Genomic DNA, 15515 nt, shown 5'->3' on the forward strand with positions numbered 1-15515 from the left:
AAACAGGTGAGGAAGGCAGGCTCTATTGTAGACACGGAGCTGGACAGTCTGACATCTGTGGCATAGCGACGGGCGCTGAGCAGACTCCTGTCAGTCTTGGAGAATCCACTTCATCCACTGAACAGGATCATCTCCAGACAGAGGAGCAGCTTCAGAGACAGACTGCTGTCACCGTCCTGCTCCACTGACAGACTGAGGAGACCCCACACTATGCGACTCTTCAATTCAACCCGGGGGGTAAACGTTAACATTATACAAAGTTATTGTCTGTTATACCTGCATTATTATCACTCTTTAATTTAATATTGTTTTTTATCAGTATGCTGCTGCTGGAGTATGTGAATTTCCCCTTGGGATTAATAAAGTATCTATCTATCTATCTATCTATCTATCTATCTATCTATCTATCTATCTATCTATCTATCTATCTATCTATCTATCTATCTTTTGATTGACATGGTTGGGAGCCTATGCTGATATGGCATTGAAGAGATGGGTCCGAACGTCTTCTGTGCCAGCTTTATATCTCAAAGTAAGAAACTCACAGATGCTCCTCCAGCTTGGGCGACTCATGCACACCCCCACACAGAGCCAATTTAGAAATTCCAATTAAACTAACAAGAAGGTCTTTGGGACGTAGGAGGGAAGAAAAACAATGCAAGCATGGGAGGAATGTGCAATTGTACACACATACACACACACACACACACACACAACCAATGGACTCTACACAGGGCATCCATGGAGTGGTAGCACAACCAGCTACGCCAACACTGTCAGATCTGCTGATGTAACATCACATATTTTCATAGCTGTCCTTGGTGGTCTTATGAGACCACTGCTTGAAAGTCTCACTTCCTATCTAAAGGATACTAACTCTGCGCTCCAGGATTCACAATCTTGAACTGTGGACATCACCTGTCATTCCTGGCACAGGATTCAGATAAGAAAAGAAAACATATTGGGGTTTGTGAGGAAGAAACATAGCCCGCCACTATACCCCCACTATTAGGAAATGGTGGGCCAAACACACTGCTAGCCGACAGCTCTTGTATTGACACAAGTTCACAGTTTTGAGTTTGGTTCCATTTGCCAAAGTGATTAACGGATAAGACTTGCTAGGCAGCCAACTGCTGTCTGGAATGAGCAAATGTCGTTTTCTTGTTGTTGTTTTGTTTTAATGTAAGCCTGTGCGCTGCACGATAAGGTGCAGTCAAACACCACAGCATTGTTGAGAATGGTTTTGTTTGTTTTATTTAAATTGGACTAGAATATTTTCAGCAATAATCCGGTCGTATTTGCTCAGAGACTCGAGTTCAGTTCCTGGCCAGTCGCTTTCTGTGTGCCCATTCCCGCTACTCCGGTTATCCTGCCACATCAAAAACACACGCAGGTTACCCAGTGGCGTAGCTAGGGGCGGGTGGAGGGGGTGGTCCACACATTTTTGATGGGCGCCATTATGGGCCAAAAGGCTCAGTACAATTCCTGTATAAGAAGCAAGGTTCGGAAAAATATTCCTCATGAATGAAAAAAGTCAAATTCTCTGATTTCTATCCACAAATGCTTCAAAAATAATTTTCAGGCTGTCCTTCTGTGATGGCAATCAGACACAGCAGTTGAAATGTATGAGGCAATCACAAAAATAAACATAAACATTACACCGATAATAATTTCTAGGAAGATAAACAAGTAATTTACAATTTTGTTTCTGCGCAGAAAACATCCCACCTATCACTTGTACACTACACTGGTTCTGGCTTTGGCAGCGTAATTATATTAAACTAATAATTAGAACACGGCTTATTCAGTGTGTCTATACTATATTCTTGTCTAGTTTCTCTATATATGAATAAATCTATGCAAAATGTATCTTAATTTTTCTCTATACGTCATTTTCATTTTCTATCTATCTACAGTAGGTTAACATATTCCGATATGTTGGATGGCAGCACATTGACGCATCACCCCACCCTGAGCGGCACAAACTCCAGCTACGCCACTGAGGTTACATCCGTGGAACATCAGAGTTATGCTCTGCGATGGATGATGGGCATCTCCTCCAGGGCTGCTTCTTGCTTTTCACTCTGTGCTGTGTCACAGACGTGCGACTGCGAGGCAGCTAAAGGGCCTGAATGACAGTAATTCCACGCCAGTCTAGGAGAGCAATGAGGTGCACTGACTTTTTTTCTCAGTTCCTTGCAGACCATCCACGGGAAATCCCGTATGGTCCCGGTGCCACTGATGACGTCACTTCCAGTTCTGGCGCCACTGATGACATCATGTCTGGTCCCGGCACTCCTGATGATGTCACTTCCAGATCTGGTGACTTTGATGATGTCACTTCCAGACCAGGCGGTCCCGATGACATCACTTTCGGTCGCAGCACTCCTGATGATGTCACTTCCGGTTCAGGAGCACCTGATAACGTCACCCCTTTTTCCCGACACCTCTAAAGACATCACTTCTGGCCCAGATGGTCCTGATAATGTCACTTTCGGCCCAACACTCCTGATGATGTTACTTCTGGCTCCAGCACCTTTGATGACGTCACTTCTGGCCCAGGCACTCCTGATGACGCCACTTCCAGTCCCAGCACTCCTATGAATGTCACTTCCAGTTCCAGAGCCTTTGATGACATCACTTCTGGCCCAGGCACTCCTGATGACTCCACTTCCGGTCCCAGCACTCCTGATGATGTCACTTCTGGCTCCAGTGCCTTTGATGACGTCACTTCTGGCCCAGGCACTCCTGATGACGCCACTTCCAGTCCCAGCACTCCTATGAATGTCACTTCCAGTTCCAGAGCCTTTGATGATGCTGCTTCCATTCTTGGCATTTTAAGCCACCATCTTTGTCAACCAAAGTTAGTTCTGTTTGGGACCCGATCCTTAACATCTCTCAACTACTTAACCCTTTTGCAACCCGGGCACATTATATGGGTGGCTGCCCCAATCCTTTTAATGACTTTGTGTTGTTCTTGTGACAGCTGCTACTGTCATTACAATAGAAGAAGATGTTTTGGAAAATGAATGAATGATGATTTTTAGCTGTTGTCACCTACATATGTCACCCCCAGTCAAACCGTTAAAAGGAGGTCACATTCTGACCCGAATTCCTCTAAATGAAAGTGACTGTGGGTGTGCTCAACCGTGCCCTGAAATGGACTGACAAACCCAGAATCCCAAGTCAGCTTCCACCGCATGCCCCATTACTATTAGGTCAAGCTCAAGATTCCTGCAATCCTGCCATGAATAAAAAACCGAAGGAGTCGATTGATGCCATCCCACTCTCGTCGTCAATTGTATCAGCACAGCACACAGGTGGAGTGAAGACAAAAGGTGGAGAGATCAGCTGATGTCACCCGAGAGCACAACCCCACCCTCAGAGTGTTTGGAGATTTGCTCCTAAAGCGGCTCTCCATTTAGCTCACGCTGTGAGCAACTCGCTCCTGAGCCAGACGTTACAGATTTGAGACTCACCACCGACAAGTGGTGCAAATCTTTGAGCTCATATGAGGGGGAAGTCACGCTAACGTTAGAACATGGGATTTATTAGAAAATGGAACGAACCTTAACAAAACTGATAATGTCATTTCTCAATGGAGTGTGCACCCTTCTCAATGCACTTGCGCCACCTGCCTGGAAGAAGTGCCAGCAGAATAAAAGGTTCGGTCTTATGCTCGTCACCACTCGTGCACCCGAGTTATTGTCGAACACGACATGCCGAGTTGTACTCCAGTCACTAGTGCAAGTTACTGCAACTTGCTGGAGACCAATGTGAAGCCCAAGTGGCGGGGACTGCCGTCTCAAGGAGTCCTTTTGCTGCAAGACGATGCCCGCCGCAAGTCCACACACTGCTAAGAATGCCAAGGCTTGTCTGGAGAAACTGAAGTTTCAGGTATCGCATCATCCTCCTAATTGGCCAGATCTGGCACCGTGTGACTTCCAACTTCTTGGACCACTAAAAAAAAACCATCTGGGTGGTCATCGATTCAAGACAGATGACGATGTGAAGAAAGCGGCGCACGAGTGGTGGAGAGGATGAGACCAAACCTTTTATTCTGCTGGCACTAGTGCATTGAGAAGGGTGGAGATGACATTGAGAACTGACATTATCGGTTTTGTTACGGTTCAGTCCATTTTCTGATAAATCTCATATTCTCACTTCCCCCTCGTATAATTGGCGACAAGGGTGGGATTCGCATTGTTGGGGGGTAGAGTGTAGTGGTGACTCTGTGTAGACATCAGTTGACTAAAGGAACCTAATTCTGAACCGGATACTGTGGGTCCAAAACTCACCACTGGAAGGTAAGCACAGTGCAAATCTTCCAACAGATACAATGGAGACTACGTAACTTTAATAATAATTAAGAAATATCAACATATATGCTAGTCTAGCCGTCTAAGACAGGGTGAAACTTAATTAATCAACGGAGACCTCGGCATACTCAGTGTCAACCTTTGTAGTGCACCATCTATTGGAATTAATGTTTATAATGTATGTAGTCATAAAACATACTGCATTTTTCATTCCAACAGATGGCGCAACACAAACATTATCACTGCTTTTACGAATCCCATACCAAATGGCATATAACACAGACCTAGCAACTGGATGGGCACCCAGATGCACAGACACTTGTTCTGCTAGCCTCGCCAACACCTCTTCTAGAAACATCCCAAGCTTGCCCTAGTTGGTCTCCCAATCAAGTAGAATCGAAAATTATGATGAATTGACCTGCATAAACCTTAATGTCATGTCATGCTGACCTAAATTAAGTAAGTTAGAAAATTACGGAAAAGGATCGATGGATTAGTGAATGGCTGGTCTGCGAAATGTGTTTGTGATGGGCTGGCGTCCCATCCAGAGCCAGCCTGTGCCTCCGAGCTGGATTAAGCCAGCTTAGAAAATGGATGGACGGACAGAATGAATTAAAGTGAGTTAATAAGAACCCGAGGAACTTAATAACCACCTGATGTCCACTGGCTTTTTTTTTTTTGTGATTAAGTGTCTCCTTCACCTTGTTTGGTCTCAGCTGATCGCTAATGTTACGATATCCTCAGGGCCTCAATCTGAGATACGGTGTGTGACACACAGCCTGGTGTCACACGTGTCAAGTCAGCCTGACCTGTTATTGGTGAATTGAGGTGAATCGCTCCTTATCTGTAAAATACGTCATGTAAAATGCAAAAAACAACAAAAACAAAAAGAAAACCCCGAAAACGACAGGCCCCTCCATTGAACTAGAAGCCTAATTAAAAGCTGGAATGAAAAATCACTGCTCCCATTTCACACTGATCATCGATAATTGTGTCCTCACTAATTTTCTTCTTTAGTCAATAGGGAGCTAGAATCTGAAATACCGTCTTAAGAATTCAGACAAAGTCAACCGTGACTTAACGCCAAGCAATGAGGAGAGGCAGACTTCAGTGCCTAATATTACAATTGTGTTTACTTCTGCTACAACTGAATATTTAACATTCAAATATTGCCATAATCAAGACTCAGTGTTCCATAAAAATTATTTGAATTGTCTCCTACAGCAACAAACAGAGAAACTTAAGGAAATTATTTTTGTGTGCCTGTGCCTGACACCAGCTGGACTTTTTAATTACTGTTGGTGGGAAGAGAATGCGGTGGGCTTCAAAGCAAAATAACTGACTTATCCCAGGCTGGGGAATTGGAATGACCATCCGAAAACAGCCATTGATCCACCAGGAGATGAGGGCACTTTACGTACTGCGTGGCTCTATCTATCTATCTATCTATCTATCTATCTATCTATCTATCTATCTATCATCATATAGTGCCTTTACTATCTATCTATCTATCTATCTATCTATCTATCTATCTATCTATCTATCTATCATCATATAGTGCCTTTACTATCTATCTATCTATCTATCTATCTATCTATCTATCTATCTATCTATCTATCTATCTATCTATCTATCATCATATAGTGCCTTTACTATCTATCTATCTATCTATCTATCTATCTATCTATCTATCTATCTATCTATCTATCTATCATCATATAGTGCCTTTACTATCTATCTATCTATCTATCTATCTATCTATCTATCATCATATAGTGCCTTTACTATCTATCTATCTATCTATCTATCTATCTATCTATCTATCTATCTATCTATCTATCTATCTATCATCATATAGTGCCTTTACTATCTATCTATCTATCTATCTATCTATCTATCTATCTATCTATCTATCTATCATCATATAGTGCCTTTACTATCTATCTATCTATCTATCTATCTATCTATCTATCTATCTATCTATCTATCTATCTATCTACAGGGTGGTCCAGATCTAATTATGCAGATCAAGATCGTCTGGATGACTTTAAATTATTCGGGGACGATTCCGGTTCGGCACAAAGACGTTTCTTCATGTCGTAAGTTCGCACACTTCTCGATGGTCTGGGATTTTTCGGGCGATTTTCTATGTCCATCCATCCATTATCCTACCCGTTATATCCTAAACTAAATTATGGGGATGGTGTGAAAGTACATTGTTATAAAATATACAGGTAGACCCCAAGTTACGACTTACGAACAAGGCCACAGGTGCTCCTTTATCTGTAAGGGGGACGCGACGCAGGTGCCTCAGTAAATGCCACTCCATCATCTTCGGCCTGGGGACGCTGCAAGCGGTGGCTGGAGGGGGTCGATTTCGCTGCTCGTGCACTGTAGTGTCCCTCGGGTGGCTCCTGGTGACAAGCGGTGACCCATGGTCCACTAACGCTTCAGTGCAGGACAGAGGCTTGATGGGGCGCCGCCGCAGCTACTGCTCCTGACTGAACGGAGGCTGGATGGAGCGAAGGGGGGCGTTTCACTGCCTGCCCACCACACACTGCTGCCCCGTTCGTTCTCGGTGGGCGGCTGGTGATGCTGCAAGCGGTGACCCGGTTGTGGCTGAACGGAGGCCATTAAGGGTGAACGGGGTGGCAAGGGGGTAGCATTGTAGTGTGCCTCAGGTGGCTGCCTGTTGAATTGGGGCGATTCACTACCCGCCTTTGGCCGCACCCTGTTCGTTCTCGGTGGGCGGACGCTACAGGCAGCATACTGTAGTGGAGGTGACTGTGTGGTGGGCGTGTAGATAATTGCCGCCGCCCCCATTCATTCTCAATAGCGAGCCTGCTTGTACTGTTACGCACATAGCAGGAAGTCGTCTCTCATCAGTACATCAGACGTGTTGACGACGGGTGCCTTCCTGCTGTGATGGCTTGGACAGTGCTGTGCAGAAGAGCTCATCTTAACCTTTTGTTTTAACCCTTCAACAATGTCTCTGAAAGACAAATCTGATGCAAGTGCTGGTGATACAGTAAAGAAGAGATAAACCATCACCATGGAAAATAAAGTAGAAATAATAAAACGGTCAGAGAGAGGAGAAACTCCATCATTCATTGGCAGAGCACTTGGTTACAGTCGGTCAATAATAGCATTTATTAAATTTATGTACCTGTCCTGACTTACATACAAATTCAACTTAAGTACAAACCTACAGTCCCTATCTCGTACGTAACCCGGGGGCTGCCTGTAATTTTTGGGGGGGGGGGATTCAAGCCTAAAAATCCTCAATGCTACACCTATGAACCCAGATAACGGCTCATTTGTGTTGACAGGCTCAAGCCGCAGAGAGACAATTGACGTCTACAGAAACAGAAGGCTGGGCGCCTACTTACAGTTCTACTACGTTAGTGTAACCCTCTTTACAAAATGAAACACACAGATTACCGAGTTAGCAGCAATATAATCGAAGATGACAGAGGCACTTAAAGAAGCACTTGAGGTCTGAGGAAGGCACACGAGATACATGAAGGTATCACATTTAAACAGGCGGCCTATAAATTCACGGCTGAGACGGTGCCAGCGGGGGGTGCTTTTGGTAAAAAGGCCAAGTGAATGATGGCTCTGCCACGTGTGTTTAAGTGTTTCAGAGTGCAGCGTTTTAAATAACAGTGCTGCTTAACAACTAACAAATGCCTGTCACCTCATCCATAATACAAGACGCAGGATTTGTGCAATGCCCTCCCCACAAAGAGCCACACCCAGATGGTCCAGTCAGAGGAGAAGCTGGCACACAGAGCGGGTGGCGCAGGAGCAAGAAATAATATTAAAAAAAAAACAGGAGCAAAGGACGAGGCTGGCTGCCAAGGCCAAGATGCGTCTACACCTTTTGTGACAATTTAACTTACTATGATAAATTTGGGGTGGCACGGCGGTGTAGTGGTAGCGCTGCTGCCTTGCAGTTAGGAGACCCGGGTTCGCTTCCCAGGTCCTCCCTGCGTGGACTTTGCACGTTCTCCCCGTGTCTGCGTGGGTTTCCTCTGACAGACCTAAGACATGCAGGTTAGGTGCATTGGCAATTCTAAATTGTGCTTGGTGTGTGTGTGCGTGCCCTGCAGTGGGCTGGCACCCTGCCTGGGGTTTGTTTCCTGTGTTGGCTGGGATTGGCTCCGGTGCATTGGCGATCCTAAATTGTCCCAAGTGTGTGCTTGGTGTGATGGTGTTTGTGTGTGTGCCCTGTGGTGGGCTGGCACCCTGTCGCCCTGTGTTGGCTGGGATTGGCTCCAGCAGACCCCCGTGACCCTGTAGTTAGGATATAGTGGGTTGGATGATGGATGGATACTTTTTACACTTCTGGCTTTGTACTTTTAGTGTTTTGCACATTTTACAGTAGACAGATTGCTTTTACATGTTTTTTTTAAGAAAAAAAAAAGTAATGGGCAGCATGGTGGCACAGTGGGTAGCGCTGCCGCCTCGCAGTTAGGAGACCCGGGTTCGCTTCCATTGTCTCTAACCTGCTCTGCATGTGTATCACAGGACTTGCTTCCAAAGGTTGTAAGTATGACGTGACTTGACCGTCTCGAGGGACGTGAAAGTGTCTCTCTGTCTCTCTTCCAAAGATCACATCTCGTCGCAGGAAAAAAGTTTCATATCGTCACAAGATTTTTTTTTTTTTATAATAGAGAGATACTTTCTACTGGAGTTTGCATGTTCTCCCCATCTATGCATGGATTTCCTCCGGGTTCTCCGGTTTCCTCCCACAGTCCAAAGACATGCAGGTTAGGTGCATTGCCGATCCTAAATTGTCCCTAGTGTATGCTTGGTGTGTGTGTGTGTGCCCTGCAGTGGGCTGGCACCCTGCCTGGGGTTTGTTTCCTGCCTTGCGCCCTGTGCTGGCTGGGATTGGCTCCAGCGGACCCCCATGACCCTGTAGTTAGGATATAGCGGGTTGGATAATGGATGGATGGGTACTTTCTACACTTCTGACTTTGTACTTTTAGTGTTTTGCACATTTTACAGTCGAAAGATGTCATTTAATACATATGTAAATTTTCAAGCCAAAAAATTGCAATGCTTTTTACATGTTTTTTTCGAGAAAAAAAATGTGATGGGTGGCACGGTGGCGCAGTGGGTAGCGCTGCCGCCTCGCAGTTAGGAGACCCAGGTGCGCTTCCCCATGTTCTCTCTGTGTCTGCGTGGCTTTCCTCCAAGTACTCCTGTTTCCTCCCACAGTCCAAAGACATGCAGGTTAGGTGCATTGGCGATCCTAAATTGTCCCAAATGTGTGCTTGGTGTGTGTGTGCGCCCTGTAGTGGACTGGTGCCCTGCCTGGGGTTTGTTTCCTGCCTTGCGCCCTGTGTTGGCTGGGATTGGCATCAGCAGACTCCCGTGACCCTGTACTTTGGATGTAGCGGGTTGGATAATGAATGGATGGAAAAAAAATGTAATGCTAAGGAGGTTAAAATAAGGTAGATGAGTAACAAACACCCCACTAGAAAGTGGGAATAAAGTGTTGGGACAGCCCAAACACCCCTCTTATGAAGCGGTGCTAAAATAAATAGAAGAGTCTGCAGTTTAACAAGGCAATATTCGGATTAATGGGCGGGTCAAAAGGAGTCCGAAAATACTGGTGGCACTCTCTGATTGGACGAAGTTCTGCATATTCCGCATATTAAGAGTCAGATGACGTGAGGTATCAGATGAGGTAATGTAACAGAAAACCATAAACGCAGATGAATTATTTTATTGATTGCCCACTCCAGCATATGCCCCTAACCTCCTCCTCGTCCTTCTCTTCTTCCTCCTCACTCCATGGACATGGAGACATTTGGGCACACCTCTGTACAAATAAAGAATTGTTCTGCATTTTCATCTGCTCTCCGAGAATGACTTCTCTGAAAGGGAGGAAAGTTTTTTCCCCACAACAAGATTGTTTCTAGTCCAGCGCTGCAGACCCTGGCCTCCCGCCGAGTGTACAACTGTGCATTGATCTATAAATCAGGGAGCTGGGGATTTCAGACTGTGGGGATCTTGGCTCCGGTGATCGCAGGTTGCAAAACCTCCTCACTTAATAGTTACGGAGAAAGCGCCTACAAAGCATTCATTTGCTGCGTAATTCGGTGAGCGATGGTGTGTCAGCAGGGGATCAATGGAGCCGAAATCAAAGAGGTGAACTGCAGCTCCATGACGCTCGTTGATAAATTGGTCCCAGTAACTGTTCCAGATAGCAGATACACTGCAGAGGGCTTCTCTCTGGCATTTTGTCTCCCATCACCAATGTACATTTTAACATGCGGTCGGAAACTTTAGAAGGATGAACTCATCAAGGGGCATCATCAGCCATTATACATTCTACAGGTATCTCCATGGGTTCGTGTGCACCGTCCTTTGGGATGCGCTCCGACTTCCATTTTTAAGTGCAATACGCTTGTCAGAAAAGGCAAACAGAGCTTCCAGTCATTCCAGTTAAAAGCAACCCTGGATGGAAAGCCAACCCGCTGGAGGGAGCACACATTGTGCTGAAGTAAAGTCACAATCTCCTCATTAACCAAATTCCAAATGTCTTGTGGATGTGGGAGTTGAAGCAGAAAATAAAAAACAGGCAAATCTCACTGAGGGAATGAGCAGACACCACACAATGATGGGGATGAGTCAAAGTAGCATCCACGTGAAGGTCAGGACCTGAGGTCTACCTGCAGAAGACTGCCCAGAACATCACTCTGCCTCTGCCAGCTTGCCATTCTTCCGATAGTGTATCCTGCTGCCATCTCTTCCTCACACGCAGCCCACGAGTCCAGAGATCTTTATTGACCACTGAGAGTCAGGACCTCGACTTTACATCTCATTTTTACAGCATGGTGTCCCCGTCACTGCACTGGGTCATTGGTATCCGCATTCAGACCACAGGGTAAGTGCCCGCTTTAGGCCTCACCAATCAATCCTTCTTCCAGCAGCAAACCCAAGCTTTTCAAAGCAGTCCACAATATCTAAAAGAAAAGGCGATTCGTCAGGCCAGGTCACCTTCTTCTGTTGCTCCAATGTCCGGTTCTGATGTTCACATGCTCATTGCAGGCACTTTCGGTGGTAGACAGGGGTCAGTCAACATGGACAGCTACGAGGTCTGTGAACTTGCCACTGTGCACTTACGTTGGCAGCACTGTATCAGTGAGCACCCGATGTCCATGTTGCCAGTATATTGGGTGTGCTTGGACCACTTTTGGTAGGCACTAAGCACTGCATACCAGGGACACCCCACTAGACCTGCCGTTTTGGAGATGCTCTGACCCAGTCGTCTAGCCACCACCTGATCAGGGTACCACACTGCCCCCTGCATTTACAGATTGAGTGGCGGGTGTCCCTGATGTCCACATGGCACCATCATCATCAAAATTCTTCCATGTGAAGCCTGAAACCCATGAGGTCTGATTTAGACCATCTATGTTAGGTAGAATGCCCAGTGGAAGCTGCATGGTCTTTTTGGCCTTGGAACCCCTGCAGATTTTGTTCTCTTTCTACAGCCTATCTGGATTTTTTTTGATTTTTCTGTCCTCCTGGCCTTCTGACTTTACCTTTTGTATAATATTATTGTCTAATCTTGTTGGTTTATGTTTTATATATTAACTTCCTTTTTTATTTCACCTTGTAAAGCTACATTATTTGTATGAAAATGTGATATACAAGTACAAGTAAATGTTTCTGCTATCATAGCCATCACAATTCGGCCGAAGTGAAACTTGCTGAGATCCTAAAGCATGCCCATGTTTCCTGCTTCCAACATGGACTGTTCACTTGCTGCCTAATAAATGCCACCCCCTTGGCAGGTGCCATTGTGACAAAATAATCAAAGGTCCTCACTTCCTCTGTCAGTGGTTTCACAGTTGTGGCTCATCGGTGTAAATGCTAACTGATCGTCTTGCGTGTGGCCTACTGTATGTGCCACACTGTGTTTACAAGAAGTGATACATGAAAACACACAGAGGAGTGTGCCAATTTACTGCACGCTCCCTTTGTTTTGTGGATCTCTCATTTCACTCGAGTCGTGCCTGACACTCCAGTCAGTCCTCATAGTCTCACTTACAGTGGCAATGGCCGGCCATTCATCCATTAACATCTTTTACCCACTTAGGTAAATTCAGGATGACAGGGTGCTTTAGTCTCCTTTTTTGGAGGTGTGCCAGGGCACAGGCATACTGGCACAGACACCAGGACTTATTGACACTGAGCCAATTTAGTCTTTAACTAGTGTAAACCCAGCAAAAAGTTTCTTGCCGCAGTCATCTCTATAGTATCGTAATACCCGCAGCCGAGTTTTGCCCAGCAGTGTCTAATGCATGGCCAGAGATGGCAAATCAACATACAGCGCAGGTTGTGCCCATTAGGAAATCATTGGACAGAGCGAACAAAATTACAGATGAATAAATGTTACGTACATTTCCTCTTCTAACCCACTGAGTCCTGAACAGGGTCTGGCTAGCATAGGGAAGTAATGCAGGAAGAAACCCTGGACAGGGTGCCAATCCATCAGAGGGCAAACACACACACACACACAGACCCGAAACCACACACTGGGTACAATTTAGGATCGCCAACCCACCTAACCTGCGCACACACACACACCCGAAACACACACTGGGGCCAATTTAGGATCGCCAACCCACCTAACCTGCATGTCTTTGGGAACAGGATTTCACAGAGGCAACCCACACAGACAAAGGGAGAACATGCCAACTCCACGCAGGGTTGACCTGGGATGTAAACCCTGGTCTCCTTACTGTGAGGCAGCAGCACCACCAGTGCGCCACCATCAAACCAAATACCGAAAAGGCAAATGAATGGTGCAATCTTGGGTTTGCGTTTTGTAGGATGAGGTTCTGTTTGCTGTTACTTCTGTATTCTGTCATATTTATTGTGAACTGAAAATAATGCAGGATTTTTTTTTTTTTTTTGTATGGGGTGCATTGTAGCAGGGGGGGAGTTTGGGGTTTTGAGGTACCGAGATCCAGTGACGCCCACTACTTTTGTCCTAGTGCTGACCTTGCCTCGTGGTCATTATTTCAAGTTATTTACATTCTCTCGTACTCTCCTGGCAGGAGTCCAGGTTCCTGTTTTCTTTTTCTCAGTTTTGATTCTCTGATTTATGTTGATTTTGTTACTTTTTCTAATTATGTTTATTATTCTTTGTTTTTTGATTTTCTTTATGTACGTAAGCTCTCTGTGTTATGTTCCATGTGTTTTGTGGGTGGTTATACCAAGATGCGGGGCCACCCGCCAATCACAGCCAGGGACTGCCCTCTGTCCTACATATCCCACAATTCCTGGCGGTTCTTTGCAGACGTGCCTGGGAGTGGCGAGTTTACTTGCATTTATTTGATTTATTGGATTTCTAGATTTTCAACCCACTACTCTATATTTTAACAACTCTTAGAAAATCTGCATTGAGGCTTGTTTGCTTTAGATTGCCTTTGGTGTTACAGGTAATTCCTTTCTTGTCTTTCATGCTCCTTTATAGCTTCATTTATGTTACAAGCAGTTTTGTGAAGAATAAAGATTTTTATTCTTATATTTGCCCCATTACTAGCCAGGGTTTGATAGTGAAATCCATCATTTTTGGAAGTGTTTTTGGGACTATGTGCTTTGGGAATCCTAGTCCATAATATGCACTAGCTGCGCTATCGTTCTAAGATGGATTCAAACCTAAATAATCAACATAGACCTCAATGTTAACGTTTGCAGGGCACCACCTATTGGAATGCATGTAGTAATGCATATAGTAACAAAATGCATTGCAGTTGGCGTTCCAACAGATGCTGCATCACAAACATTTGTAGTAATAAAATACCATACTGGGCCATCTTCTTAGCCGTCTCAATCCTGAACAGGGTCATGAGGGAGTAATAAAATGCATTACTACAAATGTTTGTGATGCGCCCTCTGTTAGAACGTCAAACGCAAAGCAATGTCTCTGTTATATGCCATTTGGTATGGTGTTCATGAAAACAGTATTAATGTTTGTGATGTGCCATCTGTTGGAATGACAAGTGCATTGCATAGTCTCTGTTTTATGCCATTTAGTATGGGGTTTGTGAAAACAACATTAATGTTTGCAATGCACCATCTGTTGGAATGACCAATTTAATGCAATCTATTGCTACATATGTTTGTGATACGCCATCAGTTGGAATCACAAATGTAATGCATATGTTTCTGTTATATGCCATTTGGTATGGGATTTGTAAAAGCAGTATTAATGTTTGTAATGCGGCATCTGCTGGAATAACAAATGTAATGCAATCTATTACTACATATGTTTGTGATACGCCATCAGTTGGAATCACAAATGTAATGCATATGACTATGTTAAATGTCATTTGGTATGAGGTTTGTGAAAACAGTTTTAATGTTTGTGATACACCATCAGTTGGAATGACAAATGTAATGCATATGACTCTGTTTTATGCCATTTAGTATGGGGTTTGTAAAAACAGCATTAATGTTTGCAACACACCATCTGTTGGAATGAACAATTTAATGCAATCTATTACTACACATGTTTGTGATACGCCATCAGTTGGAATCACGAATGTAATGCATAGTCTCTGTTTTATGCCATTTAGTTTGGGGTTTGTGAAAACAGCATTAATGTTTGCAACACACCATCTGTTGGAATGACCAATTTAATGCAATCTATTACTACATATGTTTGTGATACGCCCTCTGTAATGCATATGACTATGTTAAATGTCATTTGGTATGAGGTTCGTGAAAACAGTTTTAATGTTTGTGATACGCCATCAGTTGGAATGACAAATGTAATGCATAGTCTCTGTTTTATGCCTTTTAGTATGGGGTTTGTGAAAACAGCATTAATGTTTGCAATGCACCATCTGTTGGAATGACAAATGTAATGCAATCTATTACTACATATGTTTGTGATACGCCATCAGTTGGAATCACAAATGTAATGCATATGACTATGTTAAATGTCATTTGGTATGAGGTTTGTGAAAACAGTTTTAATGTTTGTGATACACCATCAGTTGGAATGACAAATGTAATGCATATGACTCTGTTTTATGCCATTTAGTATGGGGTTTGTAAAAACAGCATTAATGTTTGCAACACACCATCTGTTGGAATGACCAATTTAATGCAATCTATTACTACATATGTTTGTGATACGCCCTCTGTAATGCATATGACTAT

At 44.3% G+C, this 15515-nt stretch overlaps 1 protein-coding gene across 2 annotated transcripts in view; it reads right to left on the reverse strand.

The window, feature by feature from the left end:
• gsg1l (gsg1-like) overlaps window positions 1-15515 on the reverse strand; it is a 111433-nt gene that overhangs the window by 35274 nt on the left and 60644 nt on the right. The gene's annotated exons all lie outside the window — the stretch shown is intronic.

Source organism: Polypterus senegalus, chromosome 13 (assembly GCF_016835505.1).
Source record: "Polypterus senegalus isolate Bchr_013 chromosome 13, ASM1683550v1, whole genome shotgun sequence".
Classification (NCBI taxonomy): Eukaryota; Metazoa; Chordata; class Cladistia; order Polypteriformes; family Polypteridae; genus Polypterus; species Polypterus senegalus.